General features: G+C 39.9%; 1 protein-coding gene across 4 annotated transcripts in view; it reads right to left on the minus strand.

Moving 5' to 3' along the window:
* The window catches only part of RSRC1 (arginine and serine rich coiled-coil 1), a 176537-nt gene that overhangs the window by 34724 nt on the left and 116364 nt on the right, over window positions 1-25449 (minus strand). The gene's annotated exons all lie outside the window — the stretch shown is intronic.

Raw genomic sequence — 25449 nt, forward strand, 5'->3', positions numbered from 1 at the left:
AAGATATTACTACAGTTAAGACAACAGCATAAACGGTATTATGGAGGGTAATTTTTGCATGCAATATTAATTCAATACAAATCTCTGCATTCATGTTAAGTAAAACTTTTAAGAGGTTTTTTTCTTAAACACAAATCTCCCCACCCTACTTGGCCCCAAACCGAACTACAAACAAACAAATGCACTGCATTTAAAAAAAGAAGATTTGCTACCATAATGAGTAATCCATAAGACCTCTTTCGAGGACAAAACAGAAACAAAACAATTATTTTCAGGGATGCAGAGTTGCAGATAGCGTTTAAAATAGGAGTCAAATACCTATTACTTAGTCTTAAATTAGGTAGTACACAATTTTCTCTTCACTGCAAATCATAGCAGCAGTACTTTATTCATGTTATGACAGTATTTTTTAAAAAGAATCTTTTCCCTCTAGAAACCTCTTCCCTTATTACTTAATTATCTACTAGTTGCTCAACTGCAGGGGTTTTCAAACACTTTACTACAGATGTTAAAGAAGATTAAAAATATACAGCACAGTAACAAGGGACTATCAATATACTCTGTAAATTAATTAAATTTCTGTTCTAGCACATCATTTATTCCAAAGCATTAATGTCTCAAAGGAGCCATTCTCTTTTATTGCCATCTCACTGCCTGATGAGTGAACTAAGTGAGAAAAAGTCTCTAATAGCATTATACTTGATGAAATATTAAGTTTTAAAAAGTATCACCATGTCAAAAGGAAAAGAACCAAAAAGAAACAGAATTTAGAATTTAAACCAGGCCTTCTTATGTAATAAAATCACTGTAAACTGTGGCACAAATAGCAAACGCATATTCAGTTTGCAAATACTTCATCCTACCACCCACTGAATCAACTGATAATTTATGAAAACAAAATTCAGTTCAGGAGTGGGGTGTGAAGGGGTCTTTCCGACTCTGGTGTCTTTTTGCAGCCAGTAGCTACACCTTCTTAAAATATACAACTTAAACAGTGGTGTTACAAAATGATAGAAGTAATTATATAGACATCTGTTTCCATTTACATGCTTTTATACATATTTAGACTACATTTAAAGTCATGAAATATTAAAACTTTTCTGCCAGTGAAGATTATTACAAGAATCTATTAAATTAGATAATAAAAACAAACTGCTAGTAACTCTAAAGACTTTTACTTCATTTACACTTTATTCTCCTTGGTAAAAGGACAAGGATAATAGAAATTCCATTTAAATTCAATTTTGGTTATATGTGTAATTGTAGATATACCCCTTGAGTCATGTAAAATGCTCAGCTTATGTTTCTTTCAAATTATCCCACTCAGATTCACATTCTACTCCTTACAACTGTCTTCAATATGTATTAGCAGAGCTCATTAGGCTGAAATTTAATAATGCAAACATCAGGTGGATTTCAAGAACCTCCATTATCAACACAAGATGGATTGCTTATATAGCTCTTGGGCCAACTGGGCACAATTTAGATTCAATAAACTACCATGCCTAAATTTGATTTATCTATTCCACTATGCTACTTTGTTCTTCCTCACCGATTTGTTGCTGCACAGGAACAATTCATTGGTTATCTCAATGGCTATCCAAGGCAAAAAATATTAAAACACACCTGAAAGAGGCTGCTGGTCTGTGACTAGATTTCTATTTTGTATTTGTTAACTTTAAATTGCTAATGTCCAACCCTTGTAACCATAGTTAAAACTTCCGCTAGCTGAAACAGAGCTGTCCTTTCAAGTCCTGGTTAATTATATGGACAATGTAGCAATTTAGGAAATATCGCAAGGACTATTCTCTACACAAAATTGCTCATTAACAACAATTTAACTTACCCCATAAATCTACAGAGCAGTAAGTCTCTGAGGTTATAGGGCACCGTCCATTACGACCAACAGACGTCACTGAAGCCATGTGCTGCTTTAACAATTTAATGCTAACAATTCTCTTCAAATATTTTAAATTTTCTGTCATTATTCACTGGCAAAGCGTCATTAAAAAAATAAGATTTATTTTGATCAAATCAAGTTGCAATTAAACAACATTAAAAGATCCTTACAACTTACTCTAAAGCATAACACTCCCTCTCTGTTCTGTGGACCACTGTGCCCTTACGCCATATTTTAGGGTGTGCAAGACCACAGACAGCCCATGCTGGCCACATACACTTAAAAGCATTTAAAAGACCTGATATTTGGAAGAGAACTCAGTTCTCCTGCAATGCACTTTCCTTAAGCCGGAGGAGGACAGACAGCTGCTTATCACCCCCAGCAGATCAAAGAAGTCACTTCAGCAAAAGTCTGGTTTTAATTGATCCAGGTAGTCAGAGCGCTGAGATTGCTACTGAAACTGGGCTTCCTGCATGGATAAAGAGCTAGCATGACAAAAGCCTGACTGCTTACAAAGCTTTCTAAAATATAAAATAAATAAATAAAGAGGTGCTCGAGCCTGCAGCATTTAAGAGCTCATCCGACCCCAGATAAAATTACAATTCTATTGATTGATTTTTTTTTTTCTCTGAAGGATGGGAAAATGACACACGGAAGATGTTTGAGATGTTTACCTATACTAAAATAATAAAGTCGTGAAATGCAGATATTTGCTAGTGGCTAGCGGACTACTAATACAAGTATAACAGGAGGAAAGAGCATTTTAGTAATTTCCAGGTGCACCCGATAAAAGTGCTTGTTCCAGCCTGACTGGGATCAGCAGCTCATTGTGCTGGATGCAGCATAAAGGAAGAAGAAATAAATCCTAGCTCTGCAGTGAGAATAAACTATGAGCAAAAAGTATGGACATGTTACTCAGACAAATAAACGCAATGCAGAAGTGGAACAATATTGCTAAGTTACAACAAAGACACTAACATTTAATTAAAACTAAGCTACATCAAGTACCTTCTCTGTTATTAAAAAAACCCCAAACTAAAACCAAGACACCTTTCATGTTTCCATATGCACTAATATCCTGAATCTGAATATGCTAATGTGTTCTGAAACTCAGTCTAGCTCTTTCATCAGCTTCATTTCACCTGCTTTCCAAACCTGATAACCACGTAACTAGAAGCGGCTCAAGCCCGAGGTGGCAAACCCAGCCGGTGTCGCAGCCCTTTCTGAAGGAGCAAACGGAATTGCCATGGATTTTGGGGAGCGGTGGAGGCGGCTGACAGTCCGAGCGGAGAGCTCCCTAATGGAAATGCAGGTTGCCTGCCAGACCTGCAACTTCGGTTCCTGTTGAGGAGCAATTATTATGTACGGATCAACAACTGCAGATCAATGAATGGTAGGTAATTCCCCGGGGCCATGATCGGAGGGATGATCTGGGTCCACTCCTTAGCCTTGCTTTAGCCTGTTCAATGCAGACCTGCAATGCCAGCTGATCTTTGGCTTATGCTAAAAAGTGGGGAGAGAAGAGGGAAGAAGAGGGAAGAAGAGGGAAGAAGAGGGAAGAAGAGGGAAGAAGAGGGAAGAAGAGGGAAGAAGAGGGAAGAAGAGGGAAGAAGAGGGAAGAAGAGGGAAGAAGAGGGAAGAAGAGGGAAGAAGAGGGAAGAAGAGGGAAGAAGAGGGAAGAAGAGGGAAGAAGAGGGAAGAAGAGGGAAGAAGAGGGAAGAAGAGGGAAGAAGAGGGAAGAAGAGGGAAGAAGAGGGAAGAAGAGGGAAGAAGAGGGAAGAAGAGGGAAGAAGAGGGAAGAAGAGGGAAGAAGAGGGAAGAAGAGGGAAGAGAAGGATGGTTTTGTATACTTTCCAGTTTGGGAAAGGGAGAGGGTTAGGTGTTTCTGTGTCTCCTTGATGTTACCTATAGGCTAACTGTAAAATTTTGGAGATGGAATGAGACATCAGAAATTAAATATAAGAACAAAGAAGAGCAATTTGGGAGTTGTAGAGAAACACTGGGCCACAATACCAGCTGGTGTAAATCAGCATAACTTTACCAACTTTATCTGTAGATCCCATGAATTATCCCACACTTTGTGTTACTGATATTTTGCAGAAATCTTCAGGTTTACGCTCAGACACACTGCAATTCAAGCAGACTCTATTTGCTGGTGTACCAAACATTCACTTACGGAGAATTTCAAGTTCCTGTCCATTTTCCCATCCAAACTTTATATATATACTTGCCTAGATTTTCCTCTTTAATTCTTTCTTAACTAATTCAATTAATTCAGAGCCCTCTTCCCTCTAAATCGTTACTCTGTTATAGAAAAGAAAGTCTCCCAAGAAATACCCTCTCACTTCAGAAGCTTGATAGAAGTATTTTAATAAACTACCAGCATTTAATAATCTACGTCCCTCCTAAATTGTGTGACGTGGTTTCTTTTCTCCTATAACTTGATCATTTTTTAGCGACAAACAAAAACCTGGAAAGGAAAAAGAAACTGAAAGAAAGGATAGAAAGAAAAGAATAAACAATTTCATAGGTTTTGAAAAATATTTCAAGCTCAAAACATTAAAGATGATCTTATTTCCTTACCAGCATGGTATGACATGTATTTGACATTTAACAGTTACACTACTAGGTGCCTTCTCTCCTCCAAACAACCATCTCAAGGCATTATCTAATTGGTGTGCTTCATTCAAAGCCTACTGAAATCAACCACACTTCCCTCGTAACTATTTAACCTCACAGTTTGCATAAATAGTTAGGCAAACAGTCACATTGATGATAATTGATAATGAGAAAATGGAAATACCCTATATGGTGCAGCACCTCATTGTAGTGACAGAGCACGGGAGACTCCCGGGTGCCCAGGAAGCATCAGGGAAGCCCCAGAAAATCCTGAGGTTCAATTACAATTTTGTTGTCTAATACCAAGTTCCACCACACCCTACACAGCTTTGAAGAAGTGACCTGTTCAGCCAACTAAGATTAGGGTCATCCCCACAGATGACAAGTGCACTGAAGCCTGACAAAAATTTCTCTAATCAGAAGCTCTTGGTACTATGATTAAAGAAAAAGGATGAGCCTGACAATTTTCAAGGTGGAGTGAAAAACAACCTTTATGAACAGGAGCAAAAGTACTTTTTATACTCCTTTTCAAAATTGAAATGATCATGCTTATACAACAAAAATGAGTTAAATGATTTTAAAATGTCCAACTTAATGACACTGCACAAAGGAAAAACAAAATACCAACATTTGGTGAAATGCAAATTAATGTATTAATAATTTGAACAAGTTCCGAAGTGCAACACATGCAACTTCAACCAAACTCTTAAATCCTAACAAAACCCTTGGATTTCTCTCCATCCGCTGCATGCAGAATTTCCTGAATAATTTCAGAACCACCAATTTCAGAGTTTTACTCAACCAACTGCCAGCTGCTGTCATGCCCCAACACAGGAGCTTGAGGCATGGGCAGGATGCCTCAAACCATCACGGAATCAACTGCATCAACTTTACACTGTCCATTTCACTACGGTAGAAAGACAAATGCGTTATTAGATGAACCGGTAGCGTGGAAACGGTCAGTATTGTCCCAGAAATGTGACACGCGTATTTTAAATGGCGACACAGTATTTCAAGTGGCAGACTGTCCAGGATGGTAACCTTGATGGGGTTCTGTGGCTATTTTGACCTCCTGAAGTTCAGCCAAACCAACAAGGACCCAGCACAGGGTGGTACCGGAGCATCCCTCCCCCAGCGCGGGGTACCCCAGAATGGCCTTTCACCGTGAGCAAACAGGTACGGCGACCAGCTCACGTGGTGGGCGAGCACAGCATGGGATGGACGTTGGGAATGGAGTAGATCTTCCCTCTGTGAAGAACGGTAACATACGCCCGCACTTGCTTGTGCTGCATCCTTGAGCACAGCAAGAGAACAACGTGAAGGTAGTTAAGTTCTCAAAATGCCCTGTATGCAAGCAGTAACTACGAGAAACAAATGAGTGTTATTGAGGAGACGCATCATGCACCCATGGGAAGGAGCAGGCAGAAGCAGACTGGTGCCTGAGCAGCCCCGTGTTTTCAGAACCAAGTATTTCAACACCTATTTTCACAAAGTTTCGCAGTAGAGTTCTGTCAGAATCCCTCAAATCACTGCTCTTAACAACTGTCTGTATCTAGGAGATAGTTTGAATGGTTAAAATTACAGTGTGTGCAAACATGCCTTCAAGTTTTTTCTTTGCCTAATGCTACATACTGATATTAAAAAAACCACCCTGAAATATCTTAAAATGCATTGCTCATTGGACAAAAAGTACTGTTTTAACTACACTGTTAAACTATAACTGGTTAATTGTACTAACGATACGTTTTCTTTGCTGGTCACTCGGCCGTGCTAATACTTTTAACTTTCTAATCAGTTCACGTGGCACTAGGAGCCAACGGCCACCTTTAGCTTACCACGAAGATGTACAAAAACACGCTGCAAAAATCAATAGATTCTGTATTAAAAACATGCTGTCTTACTGCATGACATTATGCTAACAGGAAATGTTGGAACAATCTCTTTGGAGACTACATCTGACAGAACAAAAAAAAAAAAAAAGCTTTTCCAGGAAAAAAAAAAAAAAAGAAAAAAAAGAAAGAGAAAACAAGTGGTCTTCACAAATAAATCATCTTCTAAAAAGCATAAACGATGTGCATCAGCCTGTCTCCGCTTGAGAGCCACTAAAACTAGTGGTTTTCAATGCTTTTGTAAAGGCTCAATGTATGGATATCATCATTACTGCTACAGTTAGTCCTATGAGAAACATGACTCCAAAGCCACAGAGGCAAGACAAAGTCCTATAACATATGTATAATATTATTTTCTCTTAATTATTGAGTATGAGAAAAATGGAAAATTAACAGCAGCAAAAATGAACTTCAATTTAAAATCGCAGCAGTTTCTCTTCATTCATTTTGCAATACAGCGAGACATTATGATTTTCCCCAGGCTTTCACTATCAATTTCTCACCTGCAGATAACTGCAGTGTTCATCTGCGTTAGTATTTTTGTACACGTGAACACAGACCTGTTCGCTCCTTGCGGGTACTGCTTAAGAAGTTACTGGGTGTTACAGCCCTGTGGGCTCTGCGTGTGGGTACCGAGTGCCCCGACCTCTCTGGAGGGAGCACAGGAACGACTCGGCCCCTCGCTAAAAAGGGAAAACCCTGATGGCAGCTGGGCTTGCCCAGGGACCAGCTCCCCCCCCCCCCCGGCACTGCTCTCGGTGAGCGGGACAAGCCGTGCCGCCTTCTGCTCCGTTAAGTGCTTCTTCTGCACAAGGTCAGCGAGCAACATGCGCAGCTTCCCAGCCAAAGTCCGTCTGACGTATTTATATTCTTAAGTAATTTGAATTACTTTTATTTCCTCAAAAGAGCCATGCTGGAGAGTATCGCCAGGCATGACAATCCCTCTTGTGCTCTGCATGGCTACCCTTCAGTTTTGGTAAAAGCCGTGCCTACACCCTACGTAAATAAGGTTGGTTGGGAGCGGGATGCGGTGCCGGAGTAGGATGCTCCGCCGCGGCTCAGCGGCTCCGTCGGCGGCAGCCGGCGCTCGCACCCTGCCGGGGCGCAGGACTAAAGCCCTGGGGGGGTGGAAGCGGTCGGGGTTTGGGAAACCCAGAGCCATTCCCCAATGGATGGGCATGTTGGAGTGATGCTTTAATCCTGACCAGCCTTGTGCTGTGCCAAGGTAAAAGAGTTTCAAGCAAAGATGCTAATTAATAGGCATCAGAAGAATATGAATTATTTCAAGGTAGAAATAGGGCAGGTGCTGTTTTGGGGGTGCAAAGGGCATTTCAGAAAGCGTGGCCCGGGCTAGTGGAAGACCCCCCGCGGCACAGCCCTCTCCCACAGCTGCGGGAGAAGCGTGGAAGAGGCTCGGCCCCGTGCCGGGATGCAGTTCGTTTTACTGGTAAAATTAAAAAAGAGAGGAGTGTTAGAACACCCATCGACTGCAAACCGCAAGTTGTTTGGAAAAAAAAAAAATTCAACATAATTGCGGACTTTCCAACTCTTAAACTTAAAAATACAGGCTATATGTTTCTAGATGTATTTGGGGAAAAGAAAGCAGACAAACTCAAAAAACACATACAGACATTACATCTAAAATGTAGCCAAGCCATCCACGATGCTAATCAGAAAGACTTAACTGTTTTTTTTTTAAACACAAACATTTTTGCACTTATAAAATATTCAGTCAGCTCACATATAAAAATACAAGTATAATCCATTATTAATTTACAAGGCCTTATTTAATTTACATGCTATTTTTCTCTAGTATATTAAATTTATCAAGGCTTGTGGAAATCCTCTCTGCTGAATATTCATATACTAACATGTAAAGTTATCTATTATACATCCAAAAAATTCCAACACAAATTCAAAACAACTGCTTTCTCAGATATTTCCTTAGACAGGAACAGAAGGAGCAGAGTCAAGTAGCTGTTGGTTCAAATACAGAAGCGACACCACCATTCACATTTTTATCGTACCAGATTTATGCCATTTTTCTACATTTTGGCCGTTTTAGCCCGTGCTAAAATAACATTTCCCCACAATTTAAAGAGCACAAACATTCAGGTGGCCCCTTGTCTAGTTCCTCCATGGATAAGGGTCCCCTAACCCTGCCATGATGGCTTCATTTAGCACTGTCCGCTCTAATTACACGGCAGCCGAGTACTACGTTAACGACACTCCAACACGAGGAGTTCCTGCCATTGCTGTCCGAAGTATTACGCATCATTTAATTATGCCACTGACTGTAATTACAGATATTGGAGACGCCCAAGCGTGACGGTGGGTGCAGGAGCTCGCCGCTCCCTTCCCAGCTCCGTGGGTCACGGTTACAAATTGCCCGTAAGCACAAATCTGTTTATTTTAAGCTTCTCCGCTCTCCCTGGGGAGAACACCCAGCACTGCGTTTGGCAGGGAGAAGTTATCCCACCTATTCCTGCCGGCGTAGGGACGTGCTGCTGTTATTTTTCACCCCTTTAGCAGCATTCCTGCTCAGTTCCCTTCCCTTAGTGATTTTGGGAACTGTTTTCTTACTTTGGTATAACGTCTCCCGCTTTGGCGCAGCTAGTGAGCGTCTGTCTGCTAGCAGCCACGCGGGTTTTCCAGAATATTAAACATATTTTTGGTAGAAGATATATCCGGTAGCCTGGGACTCGCCTCAAAAAACACAAGCAAAACCCAAATGTTTTCTTCCTCTTGTTCTAACGTTGGGTAAACCCAATATATTTATGAAGATAAATCCTCTAATGCCAACCAGGTGATTTTTCACTAGTTTCTTTTTTTAATTGTTATCATTTTCAAAATGCAGTTGGTGGCTAGCCTGCTGGATATAAATGACAGAAGGCGATGAGAAAGTACAGCAGAAAAGAGAGAATATCCAAAATTATGTAAACCTGCATACCGCAAAATAGCAGAAGTTATTCTTAAGTCAAAACGGGTTAAATATTAAACAAACTTCTCCAGAGAGAGAGGAGCATGTACATCCTTGTCCAGGATATTAACATGCCGGTCAGAAATCTGTAAGGAAAAAATACCCTGAAAAGGGACAAGGGGTGTTGGGAAGCAAAAGGTAAGAACTGACAGATAAAATTCAGTACCGGCAAGCGGGGCCGACCTCCCCAAAGACTTTCCATATCCCGGTTACTGCCTACTGTATTAAGACTGCCTTTCTCATCACTTAATGCTTATTTTCATCACTTTGCTTAAAATATTGATAATCAATTAGGGCTACGTCTGTTTTGCCACAGAATCTGTGTCACAGTCTATCAGACTGTCAGGGCCAATTCAATCCTCATTCAAAGTTAATTTTTTCTTCATAAATCTGCCTTTGGAGGAGTCATTAGGCGCAGAACATAGCCCGAGGTGCAATCACCTATTCTCTTTCATTAGCGGCAGGCAGGGAAGGTGAGGGAGATTATTAGAACTTTGGAATGATCACAAAGCAGCGTGCTGCCTGTCAGATCCCCCCAACATTTAATTCATCTCGCCAACTCGCCGGCGCGCGCTGCCAACAGTTTTAAATGGACATTATTCATGAACATCTGTGACATGCTGAATATTCTGAAGCGGGAATGATGAAAAAGCGGTGCCCCCCTTTGACTTGAAAATTAATTCTATGGTCAAAACAATTAGGAATATAACAAACATGTTTTGTGATGTTATTTTTAGTCCTCCAAGATAGTCCGCTTAAAAAGCTATTATTTCAGAAATATAGGTATTTAAACATAAATGTGTACACTCTAGATGGGCTAGCACAGTATTTTACGGTGTTGAAGAATGATGTGCATTTCCTTTACTATGGAAATAACAAGTTGTTGGGTTGGGGTTTTTTTAAGCAATTACAGAATTAGCTAGCTTCCCTATCTGGTTTGTTGATATGTTTCTAAAATGTAGCCAAATGAGATGACACATTGGATTTTAATACAATGCCATATTAAATTACAGCATGCTTTGCTCATGGTGGACAGTCAGCGCAGTGCATGAAACAGATTTCCAAAATCAAATATATTTATTGCTGCTTCTCTCGTTAAAATGAGCACGCTGTGGCCATTATAGCATTTTTAAGGTAAGAATGGCAGAAATGCTGGTACAAGAGACTGGCATTCACAGAAATTAAATAAAAACCCTACAGTCTCCATGCAGTATCCCTTAATACATGCAAGGGTTTTAACATGTAGATACTTTAAGGAAAAGTAATTTACATCTAATGAAATAACATCAAGTAGTTCCTTGAATTTCATTATGAAAGTCAAAAGAATAGTAATTTACATTTTTTTCTGTTATTACTATGAAAATGGTGTTATCATTAGCAAACTTCTCACAGCCCCCATCATTCTCCTCCCAAAATATTCTCGTTTTCCGACTGCGAAATTAAGGGCCAGATCCTTAGCGAATTCAAGCTGGCACAATTCCACTGACTTCAATAGAGCTAAGCAAATTTACTCCAGCTGAGGATCTGGCACTAAATATTTATAATAATAATAATAAAGAAGACTTAATAAGCAGATCTTGGCAGGTACATCCATCTATTATTTAGTGCATTTCTAATTTCTTTCTTTCTCACACACTGTTTCCCACACACACGTCTGATAAAAAATTCAACTGAAATATGTTTTAACACCAAGGATTAATTGGCTTAAATTGCTTCCATGGCTCCTGACTCATTGCAGTGGGTGCTATTAAATATTGCAAAGATTTGCTTCCATCTCAGAAAAGGCTGTACATTACCACCTTCGACATCTTGTTGTCAACTAACGTTTCACCAAAGACCCACACCTCCCAAACTGCAGCTGAGCTCTGGAAAATGGCATAATTGGATGGAATTCTTGTCTTATCTGATATTTAGTCGTGGAGAGAAAATAATTTCTTAGAATAATTCAATAATTTCAATGGAAATGTTTAAATGGCACCTTCTACCTGAGTTACTTTCTTTTGGGGGAAAGAGGTAGGAAGAGGAAGGAAAAGCTCGGGAAAGGAAAAGGATGGCCCAGAGTTAAACATTCCCCTAATGCATTGAGCGAAAAAAGGCAGTAACATTTGGGAGAGAAAAAATAAATTCCAGATACAAAAATTCACTGAGTAAAGGATGATTCTTGGCTATGTCCATCAGGACAACTGGAAAACAGAAGTGATCAATATGAAAAACTCCAACTTTGTTTCAACTTACTTAAATTGTTCTTAAACCAATATTTGCTATAGAGTTGTTTCTTTCCCCCTCGCACACCACGGATGGAGAAACGAGAGAACAACGGAGGGTCTCCTACGGAAACGGCTGTAACGGAGCTGTTGAGCAGGTGAAAGGAAGGATGCTTTTGTGCAAGTTCTTCCTCAGCCTGCTTCAAAACTGTTTGAATTTCTGCTCTTTGGCCATTATTGCCGCAAAGAAGAATTCTCCCACCTGTGTCCCAACTCACCGGCAGCGGGCTGCTCCCCTCCTGCTCCCAGCCACGGGAGCCAATGCCACCCCTGCTCCACGGGGAGGAGGAGGAGGAGGAGGAGAGGAATAACCCCGGGGTGCTGCAAGGGAGGGAGGCAGGACTGCCCCTTCACTGGGGCAGCCGTGAGCCTTCCTCACGAGAAACAGGAGCCCAAGCCCAGAGCGGGAGAAACGTGGAGCTGCAAACACCACGGAGGAAACCAGGCGACTCCAGAGCGAGGGTTCAGAAAGCACCCTGGCCTTCCTCCACCCTAATTACATTTTATGCAGTCAAATTACATTTATAGCGAAATGGCAGCTTTTATCCAATCCGTAAATTTAAGTTTTCCCTTTTTCTTTCTTTCCAGCCAGGTTGGAGGGCGCAGCTTTAGCAACTTCACATCTCCCCGGCCAGCACAGCACTACTACTCTAGTAAATTAGAGTTCTTTCATTAGAGGATTTATGCAATCTGCACGTCTAATTGATGGTAATTTCTATCTCAGAAATAGGAAAAATACTTTTATGAATGCGTTTTCTAACCAGCATCACATGAAACACAACCTGATGATGTATAGCAGTATCGGGGCTGAGGTTTGCTATGGTTCTTACTGCTATTTGGATTCGTCAGGCAGACTGGATCCTCTGGGTCTTCTTTTGAACACCTAGGAATCTCATGAAAAATGTAATTTCTATGTTGACCACAGATATGAGGAAGGTGTAAATTACTTAAGTGACACCTGATTAACCTTAGTCTGAAATAAGAACAGTAGAAATTACAAGCCACAAAGAAGAAAAAGCCGTAAAAATACAAAAAAAAATATTTCAAAGTGGAAGAGCTCATATGCACTCCATCTGGTTGAAAGCCACCCTTGAAAATGCCCAACATTTGTTCAAATATGTCAGTCTCAGAAAGGGGGTGATCATTTCCAGAATGGATGCAGTCTAGTCCCAAGGAAGCTCACATTTTCAGGCACAGTATGGGAAGAATCTCAGAGCCTCTGAGAAGTTTCCAACATAGCAGTGAAAGCTGCTTCAGAACAAGTAAACCTTAGTGGCAACAATGTAGTCCTAAAATTCTATATTAGAGCACAATCAAATATTAAGACAAGAAAAACCAAAAGTGAAGCTAAGAAAAAAGTACATATAGGTAAAGCAGAATTACTCTACACCTGAGCACAGTATAACAGAATATAGGTGACTTACTATTGCAATTTCTGAAAGAAGAAATACAGGTGAGTAGTGTAACCGGTGAATCCTCACATACCACCACCAATTTGCCCTGACAGGTAAAATGAATATGAGGAGAGGGTTCGAACGCATTGCGGCTGGTAGGGCTCTGCCGCGTGCCATGGGATAGCACACCACACGGATGCTGCTGACGGCGGGATAGAGTTAGCTCCCACGGGTGGTGAGCACCAAGAGATGGGGATGGCCACGAGGAGAGGACCTCAGGGCTGACTTTCATCTCCCCTTCTCCCTTCCTCCTCCTTTTGAAAAAATCCTTCTTTCTTTTGGAAACCATGGTGGGAAACTGGCTAAACGCGCGGGGAATTTTAGTACCGTACTGATGATTTGTTTTGATGCTTGTCATGCAAAATTGAATGAGGAAGCCACAATATCAAAACAGGTTTGCATTTTAAGTTACAGTCTCTTAAATTCAATTGCAGCTATAAAATGGAATATAAAGGAACTATCTTGAAAAGAAACCAACATGCGCTCTTGTGAAAATAACATTTTTGTATTATACGTATTACCAAATAAATTAATACCTGTTATTTGGACAAGAACTTTGAAAACATACATAAAAATACTGAAGAACACTCTTAATCTTGTTGGTAAGAAGGTGGTTCTTTATGGAAATTTATGGAAATCTGTGAGCTTGCTACCTCACAGAAGAAATGAATAATGAAAAAAAGATAAATAAATCAATTTAAAAAAAAACCTATGGGGAAGATGAAAATCCTAATTATAAAAGTGCAAGAACTTTTTTTCTGTAATAAAACTCAAGCCAAATGAGTCAGAAACATGAAAGCTGTAATATTAATTAAAAATGGCTGCAGAACATACATATACAAAGCTGTTATCTTCTAACCCCCGTCACCGACAGACTGGTTCTTTTAACACTTTGGTAGATCCTAAGTCACTTTTGAACAGTCCGCTTTAAAAATAAACTTTGAGACTCCTCTAAAACTAATTAGAAATAACAGTAACAAAAGGTAGGCAGGACTGCAAAACATACGTCTGAAACCCCATTGCTAAGATATAGGACATGCCTACAGTCGTGATACAACAAATGCTTTTAAAATCGTCACACGAATTATGGAAGATTAATTTAGGTTGGGTTTTTTCCCCTCGCTGACTTCAGTGCTACCAGGAACCAGCCCTTTCCTTTGAGGATATAAAGTTTAATTCATTCAAAATTGTAATAAACGTGCATCTCCTCCTGAGCTGGGAGGGCGATGTGAAAATCAATTAAAACCGAAAGCCAACATGTATTATTCTCTAAGTTCCACAGGATAAACCTAAGAATTACTTGTTGCTTTCAAAATACATGACCTTAGCCTTGCACCTTTCAGAAGGTAGATGGTTATGAGGACAATTTCACAGGAGCAAGTTGAGACCTTGGTAACATCCGCGGGCTCAGCACCCTGCATGAAGCCTGTTGCACAGCAGATCTCAACCGGGCTCTCCAGCTCCACGGACTGTGCCCATCCTACATCCCACCCTCCCAAGGAGCACTCTTTCCTGATGGAATCTGCCAGTCACTCAGGTCCAATTACCTACTCAGTCTGTATGAGAAATTAGCTTCATGATGTACTAACCACATACCTTTACAAGAAAAGTATAACACCTACTCCATACAATTTCACAAATAAATTGTTCCTTTGAAAAAAAAATACTTGTTTGCTTAAAATATAATCACTAATAAAAATATTTAAATAATTTCTGAAAAAAAAAGGCAACGTGATTCAAATACAATTGTAATTTCAGTCTGTATATTGAGAATGACAGTTGGCTTTTCTTTCCGGGGTTAATAGCAGAATTCAGCCTGACAGCTTGTCAGCAAACTTGAAAAATTCAGTCACAAAACTTAGATTCAAAATGCGCCCTTCTTTCATCTGCCAATTTTAAAATGTCAGGAATCACCACGTTGAGTGAAAATCAGGTAGATGACAACTAATCTGGCTATCGCACGGAAGCAATAAACCATGGAGTACTTACAAATCATTATGGAGAACAACACTGAGAAAAGCCAAACCAGCCCAGAGCACCTTGTAAGGGCTCCGAGAATTTTCATCTCGTGCTTTCGAACCAAGTAAAAACATAATGAATAAAACTGTGTAAGTGGCTCCTGTTAGCAACGCTGTCAGCAGAGACCCATCTATACAACGGTGGTAAAAAGTCTTTCTGGCTTGGCAGTTTCACATCAGGTCTCACGGTAGCTTTTGAAAACAAACCTTCATAATCTATGAGTTTAATTCCAATAATTTACTTCTGGGCACTGGACCACGGCTACCGCTTAATGACCAATAGTCTTTTCCATTAAAAATAATCTTTGGCCACTCATCTGCACTGGAAACCACCAATAAACATAGCAAGATTTGCTGTACCACATAGTCCAAATAACAACAAATTGCAAAGATAATAATCCAGACTCATTTCCCTGGTCTTACTGGTGCAAGATCCAGGTACCAGCTGCAGCCTAAATGGGACATGTTGGGAAAAAACATTCCCAATCGACCCCAGCTAGGGCAGCCAGGAGAGCACTCTCCACATATGACCCCAAATGGGTGATGGAGACAACACGTACTTATTAGAAAATGCTTTTGGGTGCTTCCTAGATGGAAAGTGGACAAGCTTTATACCTTCTCTGTGTCTTTCTCAACACAACCACTTACTGAAAGAATAAAATTAATTTGGGGCTTCTTATTGAAGAACAAAAGTACTAGCATCTAAAAGACAACACTTGTATCTATCTCAAGGACAACGGCTGGTAACGTACAAATTGCAACTTTTTCCCTTGCACAAAGATCTAAACCTCAGGGTACCTTGTAAGATTATTTACCATCATTATTTATCCTTTATACAGCATCTTTGCTGAAGGCACAGGCAAAAGAACGTTGCTAAAGCTGGCCTAATTTTAATTGCAGTTAACAATGTTGGAGTCCCAAAGCCTACTCAAATTTCCACCTTCAGAAATAAAATCCTATAACGAAAAATATAGCTAGAAAGGCTAATGAAGACACAGTAAGGAAATGCTGCTTAACCGTGTTTGTTGAAAAACAGTATCAATTTCTCTCCTCACTCTTTTATGTGCAATGAAGTTCCATTTAAGGAAGAAGAAATAGTTATTAACTGTAGCTTAATCCTAGTTATTAAACAGACAGCACTGTAGAAGACTACACATTTTGTAACACCAGGCATTTCCCCACGTTGCACCTCCTCGTGCTGCCCACCGCTGCGGCAGCCCTGCTTCCCATCGCTTCCCCGCGGCTCCTGGCCCGACACACCGAGACCGGCGAGCCGGGATCCCGGCTCTTCCTGGGCTAAACCGTCCCCCGGGAAGGCTTGACATCTGCCCCGGGGTCGCTCGGAGCGCAGAGCTTTTAAGAGAGATTTGGACAACGCTCCAAGAAGCCGCCTTGTAGATCTCAATCTGTCACGTACCCCACGACGACAGTGCTGTTCCCAGGACACCGTGGGCTACCGGGAAGTGATGGAACGTTGCCCACTTGATGTGCGAGCTGCCTTGTTGGGATGCTGAGGGGCTCCGCTGCGTGAACAGGAGCGCCGCGCAAAACAGCCCCCCATACCCTCAGTCTTAGGCTCTCAAACGTAGGACACATGATTTAAAACTACCTGAAGGTGGTACTCATCTCATCCCTGGTATTTCCACAATTACCATCGCTGTCACAGACTGGAATGAAAATCTCCTTTTCAGTGCAGGGTCGGTGACAGTGCAGAACATGCAGCCCCCCACCCCGTCCCAGTCACACATTTGTCTTGGATTTGGAGTGACTGAAAGGTGAAGACATTATCATCTGTGTTTGTGGGAGCTGAACACGATGACTGAAATTGCACCGGCTCCAGCGGTGGGTCTGGATTTTCAAAGCACAGTGGTTTACCAGAGCAAAACTCTCCTGGTCATAAACCAACCACAGGGCACTCTTCCCCTTGAAAACTGCCACCACCATTTCTCTGCACGTCTCCTTCCCTCACCAAGCTTGGCCACCTGGTCTAACTTGGCATCACCGTCTTCGATGGTGAGGATGCGTTTGCTTGGGCGACACAAGTCTTCCTTGCAAGTATAGTTTTACTGTACTTCCGATTGTAAGTGATGGAAAATTGAGTAAAAATTCTGAGTTCCTGAAACACTATAGACCTGTCGGAAGCCCGTTTAAGCAAGGAAACTCAAAACTAAGCCTTCACAGAAATTTTATATATTTTCAAAAGGTTTAAAAATACTTTTTAGATTTGTTATTTCAACTAGCTAGCTAGAAACAATGCCCCAAATGATGAAGATAATGCTTTGTTTAACGGATTCTGGAGCTACAAGATTCTTCCAAAAATCAAAGGCTGGAATAAACAAAGATTATTACTTCTGCGTGGAGAACACGCCGTCTGGCTTCTTTGACTCTGTCTGAATCCTTGCTCCATCAGAGTGCCTACCTAACTTTAATAATATTAGGAACCCATTTATGTCACAGAGACTATTCAGCCATGCTTAAAACTTGGGCATATTCTTAAATGCCTTGAATAATGGGAAAGGTGTTAGAGAACATCATCTGTAGCAAAAAAGAGGGAGCGCAAGTTTCTTGCGATGAAAGTTCTACAGGAAAAAAGGATACAAGTGCATCTAGACAGCACTGTGTAACAAATGATTTGTACCAAATGTGGCCATATCAAATTGAATTAACTTCTAAGCACAAAATTACAATTGTAATTACAGTTACAAAACTACAATACAATGCAAACTTAATCAAGAATGGAGTACAATTAATATACAAATAATGGTGCAAGAACCAGGAAGCATTTTAGAGGATTTTTGAAGAAAGAAGGAACTTTGTTCACCCCACTCATGATAATTTTCCACTTTTACCATGATGTTAATGAAAAAATCTTTGTGAAGCAATAGAAAACAAAAAAGGATAAAAAAAAAATTTTTTTTAAATCTACTGTAAGTCCATAAACACCAAGACATCATTAAAGAAAAAATTGTTCTTGAGTATTATCATAAACAGTGTTAATATGACAGATTCACAAAGATTCTGAATGGGGCATTGGAAAATCAGGAAACGATGAGGTAGAAAACTTCTGGGTCCAGGCACAGAAAACTCGCAGGATTTACTGTGCATTAACTGCAGAATCATAAGACAGGCATCCAAAAGAACTTGACATCTGGCACCAAAAGGGGGAGTGTGTGTCAAGGAAAGATTTGTGGGAAAGACTTATTGCCGATGCCAACACACACTCAATTACACTTCTGATAGCCTTGAAAGCAGGGCGCACAAAGCCCAGCGAAACGCATAGTTCTGCATTAGAGCACCAAACTCATTCTGATGGAAAAAAATTATGGGAAACTATACATTCTCAGCTTGTATCGTTAACTACTACAATCATTTACTGTACAGAGCATTATTAAATATTCCCCCAGGATAAAAGGGGTAAATATATTGCTTAAATATTCAGTGGCTGACTGTAAAATTTCATTCCAGATTAACTGATGAAGATGAAGAAATGCTGCTGAAAACAAACAATTTATCTTCACTACACACAGCAGATCGCTCTTGGAATTACGCCAGAGGCTACGTGGGTTTGAATTCAATAGCTGCATTAAAAGAAAACTACACCCCTACTACAAACCAGGCTCAACATCACTGAATAAACAGTTTGCTGCAGCACTGCTTAAATAATCCAAAAAGAAATTTTGGGTATCAAACATTTTTCTGAAGTATTATACCTCTTAACGTATTTCAAATAAATGCTTCTTTTTAAAACTTCTATTAAAATCCATTAGAGTAAACAGGAAAATAGAAAAGTTAAAGACGCAAAACCAACAAAGGACTGATTTCTAGGAGAGGATTTAAGAAAGATTTGTCATCAGTGAGAAAGTCACCTCCAAGGGCACATATCTTGTAATATACACATGCATTTACGCTTACTCATCTGCAACCTTGAGAGATTCCAACTGGCTCTCATAAGTCTGGACAGCATAATTCTAGTTCAGACATATGTGCATCTATATATTTGTATAGAGCTATAACAAAGTAATAAATAAGCAGCCTTATTCAGCACCAGAAATTCCATAAACTTTCTCCAATTAATTTCATTCCCAGCTAGCTTTAACTTATGATTGGAGTGCTCCGCAAAGCCTGCTTTTGCAGTTTGCTTTAAGAGTGTATTTCTCCCATTCTTAGAAAGTGTAAATAATTTGAAACATCAAAACCTCACTAAATGTTTAATGGCATATAACTGAAATGATGAGGAGAGGGAATGCACGTTAAAGACTTTGCTGAATTGGCGGCAGCACACCTCTGCTGAGGCCCGTCATCCATCATCTGTCAGGAAGAATACTGTTCTGAACTTATACGTGCATCTACATAATGTCTGCATATCCTTTGTATAAAATCTGTTCTTTCAAATGAAGATCTAATGATTGCATTAATTCGCGCTCCTTAACTGTATTGCTCAGTAGCCTTATCATAGCTTCTAGTAGAACAGAGAAATCACTTCTGGTAAAACTTGAGGTGACCCTCTATGAGAACTGATGAGACTCAGGCTACGTCTACAATGCCAAACAGTGCAGCCCCAAAAGAGTGAATCCATAAGCGAAGAGGCTGGTGCACAAGAGCCAGTGCCCACGCTGGGCAGATGTCAAGGGCTGTTCCTCCAGACAGTTAGAGCAGAACTATTCCATGTGAACCACACACCCAGGAACGGCTGGAGTGCAAGACGTGGATGCCTGGAGCATGCCTTCTGAATTAACATCCTTCTGAATTAACATCCTTTGAAAGGAGCTCAATCCACGGGCTTCAAGACTGTAACGTGACAGATACGGAACTCAGCTAAGTAAGGATGATGGAAAGAATAATTTTAAAAGCATCCTTCTGGTTCACATGACAATGCTAATGTACACAGCACACCTTCAGAGAGAAGACGCTCTTCTGCTCCGTGTCGTATATCAGACAGCTCAGGATGTAACCTACAGAGTAAAGCTAAAACTCAGAGAAGGTGGCAAAAATCACAGGAAAGAGTGTTTACTCATGACATGGTGCTACAGAATACCACAGTGAAGTAATGACTCTAAGGACTGAAAAGTGCATGCTCAGAGCTGACGCTTAAATATCTCCAGCGACCAGCCACTGATGTCTGAAGAACGCCAATTCCCAGAACCTCTCTTAAAAACACTTCAGTGGCATGGTTATTTAGAAATAATAGCTCAGCTACTTTGCCTAAAGACCAAGCTCATCAGTTCTTACTCTAAGTTAGATGTGATGTAAAATATTAAATAAAAAACATTTAAAAGAATGATGAAAAACAATATTAGAACTCCATGAAGTTACACTAGCAGATGATCTTAAATCTGGGGAAATCAAAAGTCTTCCGGTAAGCACCATGCAGCAAGAACACCAGCTGCTGGATATTTAACACCAACGTACGACCTAATTTCTTCCCCAGGGTGGAAGAAAAAAGAGAGATTTTTTAGAGGTACATTAATATACACTAACAGTCTTGCTTTAGTATTGTCTGGGAAAGTTTACCTATAAAGGCGTATAAACAAGGTGTTTAAGGAAGGAATGTGTCTCATAAGCATCTCGCAGCCAGAAACAAATCGAGGTACCTAACACAACCTCATCCAAACTCGCTTCTTTTCTTGTGTGAAGCAAAGACATTCTTCAGACCTGGATTTTCCTTACCTCTGCAGGGGTGATTTGCACTAAAAAATACTACTTACTGTAGACATTTAGAAAGATTAAAGTTCAGACATAATTAAACCAGCATAATTAAAAGACAAGAATTTTCTTTTCTGACAGCAATCACTGGTATTCCAGACTCTCTCTGTAAGCACAGAGTTGCCCTGAAGCCAAGGCAGCACGATGCCAAACCTTTATTTTGCCCGGTTTGAGCACCCTGAGCAGAGATGCCCGGGTGCAGCAGCCCTCCAGGGCAGGATTGGTGCCGGTTCCTGCAAGAACTGGCAGGGCACTCATTGCCACGGTGTTTGCTCTTTTGTACCTTCTGCAAGGAGGTGACCGAGTCACCGACGGTAGTGTCAAACCAACTAGAGCACTACTTAAATAGTGTGTACGACAGGTCAGTCTCATCGCACGGAACACTTTTAGGGACAGCCTCCTGTTGTGAGGATGGGAAAAATGTTTGGTTTTTTGGTCTTGAACCCTGAAACCTCATGACAGATCTCCTCATGGCAGAGAACTAAACTTTATGACAACACCTGAGGATTTGTATCGGGTCTGTATGACCTGGCAGAGTGCATGATCTCTAAGCGGATGTTTTCTGAACAATTCAGGACTGCTAAATACTTTCACAGATATGAAGAATACATCCTACTCTTATCTCATTTTTAACACCTCTTTTCTCGGTATGAGGATGGCAAATAATATTCACATGAGATAAACAAGGCTGGAACCCCTACAGAAGTATTCCCGAGTCTGATACAGCATTGTTCAGTGCACAGAAAGGAAGCTTCTCGTGCCTCTTATGTATACACAGCTTCACGTCGTACTCGTTGTTCAGGACTATGCTCCAGCGATACGTAATATTTCTCTTTTAGATTATGTCTACTTATACACATTTTAAAAAATCATAGCTTTTTTCAGGAGAACTTTTATTATAACTTCTTTTGAGACAATATCGTTCTAAGATTATTTTAAAAATTCGTACGTTGCAACCCGAGTAATAACTATCTCTAAAAAATACATTTAACTGCTTTAATCACTGTTTTCTTACAGTACTTGATTTCAACTCCTTTGAACGACCCAAGATCAATAATAACCAGGCTAGACTAGTTTTGAGTCTACATGATAAAAATAGGTAATAAACCGCTACTGGTTAAAGAGGATGTGCTGTGCGTAGGTCAAGCTCGAGGTCCCAGGTAAACATCCCGCCCGTGTCCTGGAGCCGTGTTTCACGCACGCCTCCTTCTCTCGCAGGGTTCTCCTGCTCAGCTCTAAACATCAGGCCACTGCACCCTATCGATCTTCTTTAAATCTCCAGAATAATAAATTTCAAGGCAACACGGCGCAAGCTGACTAAAGCTCTTTAATTACATCACTGCTGAAAGGAAATCATTGATCAACGGCATTATGGGAGAATCAACTGCCCCCCAAACCAGATCAAAGTCAATGAAATGGCTGAGTAGCTGCCCCATTTGGGACTCTTCCCAGATTAGTGCCCATGGACAAGCAAAAGAAACTCTGCTAACACATGCTGCTTACTATGGTTTTGAAGCTCTCCCTGGCAGGTGTCATGCTCTAAGCATGGTTTTTGATTACTCTAATTAAATATAATATTATCAACAGATCTTGATATTGATCCCTAAACCCCCCTTCTAAATAGAAAATTAAAAGCTCTGAGGGAGGGACTTAGAGGCTAACAGGTAGGTTTAATGGTTTTAATCTTATATCAGCTTTCTCTACATTATATTTCTTAGAAGTACTATTGATTTCTTACTAGAGCAAACAGAATTTTAATATTTTCCTTCATTAGAGTAACATTAGCTACCTTGTTACCAGCTAAATAAATTAAAAAAAAAAACAACCCAACACCATGAACAGCAGCACACATCCACTTTTTTAACCGAGACTAACAAAAATATTAAACTAGGTTAAATGGATGGTGAAGCTGGGTTTTGATTTTAGACCTGTTTTAATAAAAACAAACTTATCGTGTAGGCATAAGGACATATTTATCTTGATATCAAGTAAAAACCTTCTTTTCATCAGCTAGCTAAAAATGTTTAAATATGAATATCTGCATATAGCATATACTCTCATATGCACATTTCATGTACGTGATAAAGAAAAATGAGAAAATGCTCATGAAATTATAATAAAAAGGATAAGTATTTTGGATGTTTTTAAAATTTTTTTTACGTTTACAGTGCAATGGGGATGTTTCTTATTACCAGGATCAATTACACATGAATCATATCATAAATGACTACATAATCCCCCAACTTTGTCCTTTAAAAACTCATTTAGCGTTATTACTTCTCTCTGGCAGGAGTCGGCAGCGCGCTAATAGGCACGCGCTGCCTCCATGCCACATCTCTCCTCATTCATTTCCTATTCCCTCAGGTAGTTCTCCTTGCTAATGCCCAAATGGCATCAACCTGTTGTTTAGCACATCCATGAAAAGGCGAGCCTGCTGGCTAATTTACCAAGGGATTAAAGCCCTGAAACCACTTCAATCTGTTACTCTGTCTCAGTGTAAAAGCCCTGCCCCTGACAGTCAGGCTCGCAAGCCAAAAGGAAAAAAAATAATCTCATTTTAAGAAAGAAAAATTCAAAGTGGGAGGCATTTAAAGTAATGCCTGCACATGCCAAATACATCAGGTGCAGTTGCACACGTTTGCAGCCTAAAAGCTGAAAAATCGGGAAATATCAAGTGTTGTGATGGTGCTAAGGGGATTTCTGTGTTTAAATATGCTGATACTGTAGTTGTTAAAATCTGACACTTTGATAATGTAAACCATATTACGTCGACTGCAGTGGATATTCAAAGTTCCGCACGACTCTAGTTATTTCACCTGATTTTTTAAAAAATTTGTACACATCTGTGAACACTTTGGGTTTATTTCCATGCCCGTGTCCTGCGGGGACAAAGGGAGAGGGCTGCACCGCTATTCCTTTGGCAACAGTCGCTAAAGCCCCATGCCCTGAGGACGTTACAACTGCGAACTGCTATACTGGACACCCACAGGATTGTTAAGCTAATAAAATTAATAGCATTTGTCAATTTTTGTAGGAGCAGGGCTGTCAGCGAGGGAAGGTGATGCCTGTATGTCTGTAAAACCAGCTCTAAGGTTTCACCTCGGCTTTCTGATGGTGCACCTAAGTAAACATCTGAGGTCAGGATCCAGCCCACGCAGACTCAAAGTCTTTTCCACTTTCTACCCTCACAAGTTTAATAAACAACAAAGCCATCATTTTTTAACACGTTAAAAAGCAAGTGCAGTGATTCATAACTATTTCATAATTAAAATTTTATGGCAAATAGATACAGCCATCAGTCATCTAGCCTGGTACGTCCAAAAAAAGTGAGATTTCAATTTATAAGCCCATGCAGTATTGTATGAGCTACACTGTATAAAAACACATTTCAAGGGAATTATTGAACTGGGGAAAGCAAAAGTGGTTTGGTTTTTTTTAAATCAAATACAGTGTAGATTATGAATTTGTTTGCACATCACAACAGCTCCATACAGTGACTGATGTTTAAAAAGGAAAAGAAATATTATCCTCTTTCTTCTTCCAGTGCTATACTAATAATGTTAGGTAGTATCCCTGGTACTTCCCAATGCCAAGAATACAGATTTTCTGGAATTACAAAATGCCAGACAAAAAAAAAAAAAAAAAAAAAAGCATGTCAGCGCCACGGGTTTAACAGACAATGAAAGCCTGTAAATTGGTGTTTGTTAAGATATGCATATTCAGAAATATTTAACATAAGAGCATGATACTCTGGAACCCATTTCAGTAAATTTTATTATAGCGACAACACGGAATTCTCTGACTGGCAATGAAAATAGTGGAATTGGTGGTCTAGTATATAAAGACACATTTATGGATTTCCAAAATTTGTACTGAGCATCTTGGTTCTCATGAGCTGTAGAATCCATCATTGATACAGACCTAAAAAGAAATACTGTTCAAACCTTGAATCAGGATGATCTTACCTATTTAATACACACAGCCAGCTCATTTTAGTTAGAATGTAGGTGTTTGCAAATCAGTTTTACAGGTACACATTTTCCTCACTTTGTGGGATCTGTAAAACCTGCTCTTTTAGTATAATCTTTCCGTGGTTTCTTTTTCTGACTTTATTTAATAGGACATTATTTGTTTAGAAATACAATAACCCCAAATATTTGAAATAAATGAATGTTTCTCATACATGTTCTTAAAAGGACTTTTTTCTTAATCTCATAAATATTCCACATCACCTGGGAAATAGCCTTCTGTTGGAACATACCCAGCTATTAAACTAGCTTTGTTCTGCAAAATGTTCTGGTTTAAGATGCAGTGCATGCTACATGGCTTTCCAAGAAATATCTATTTTTAAGATATAAGCTGACATCACATTCCACATGTTTCTGCACATACCCTAGTGCCAGATGATAGTAATTCTCTGTAAGAATATTTAGAGATTCCCAACTCTCTTTGCAACTATAATACTGGCTGTCAACATTTGAGATGATTATCCACTTTTAAGATGAGAAAATATCTTGTGACTTTCACGGAAAGGTTGGCATAAGTCTTCCAGCGAAAATTTCTACTTGGAAAAAGAATTGGCTTGTTTTTTCACAAAAAAAAAAAAAAAAAAAAGAAAAAAG

This window comes from Harpia harpyja, chromosome 12 (genome assembly GCF_026419915.1).
Source record: "Harpia harpyja isolate bHarHar1 chromosome 12, bHarHar1 primary haplotype, whole genome shotgun sequence".
In the NCBI taxonomy this organism is placed as follows: domain Eukaryota; kingdom Metazoa; phylum Chordata; class Aves; order Accipitriformes; family Accipitridae; genus Harpia; species Harpia harpyja.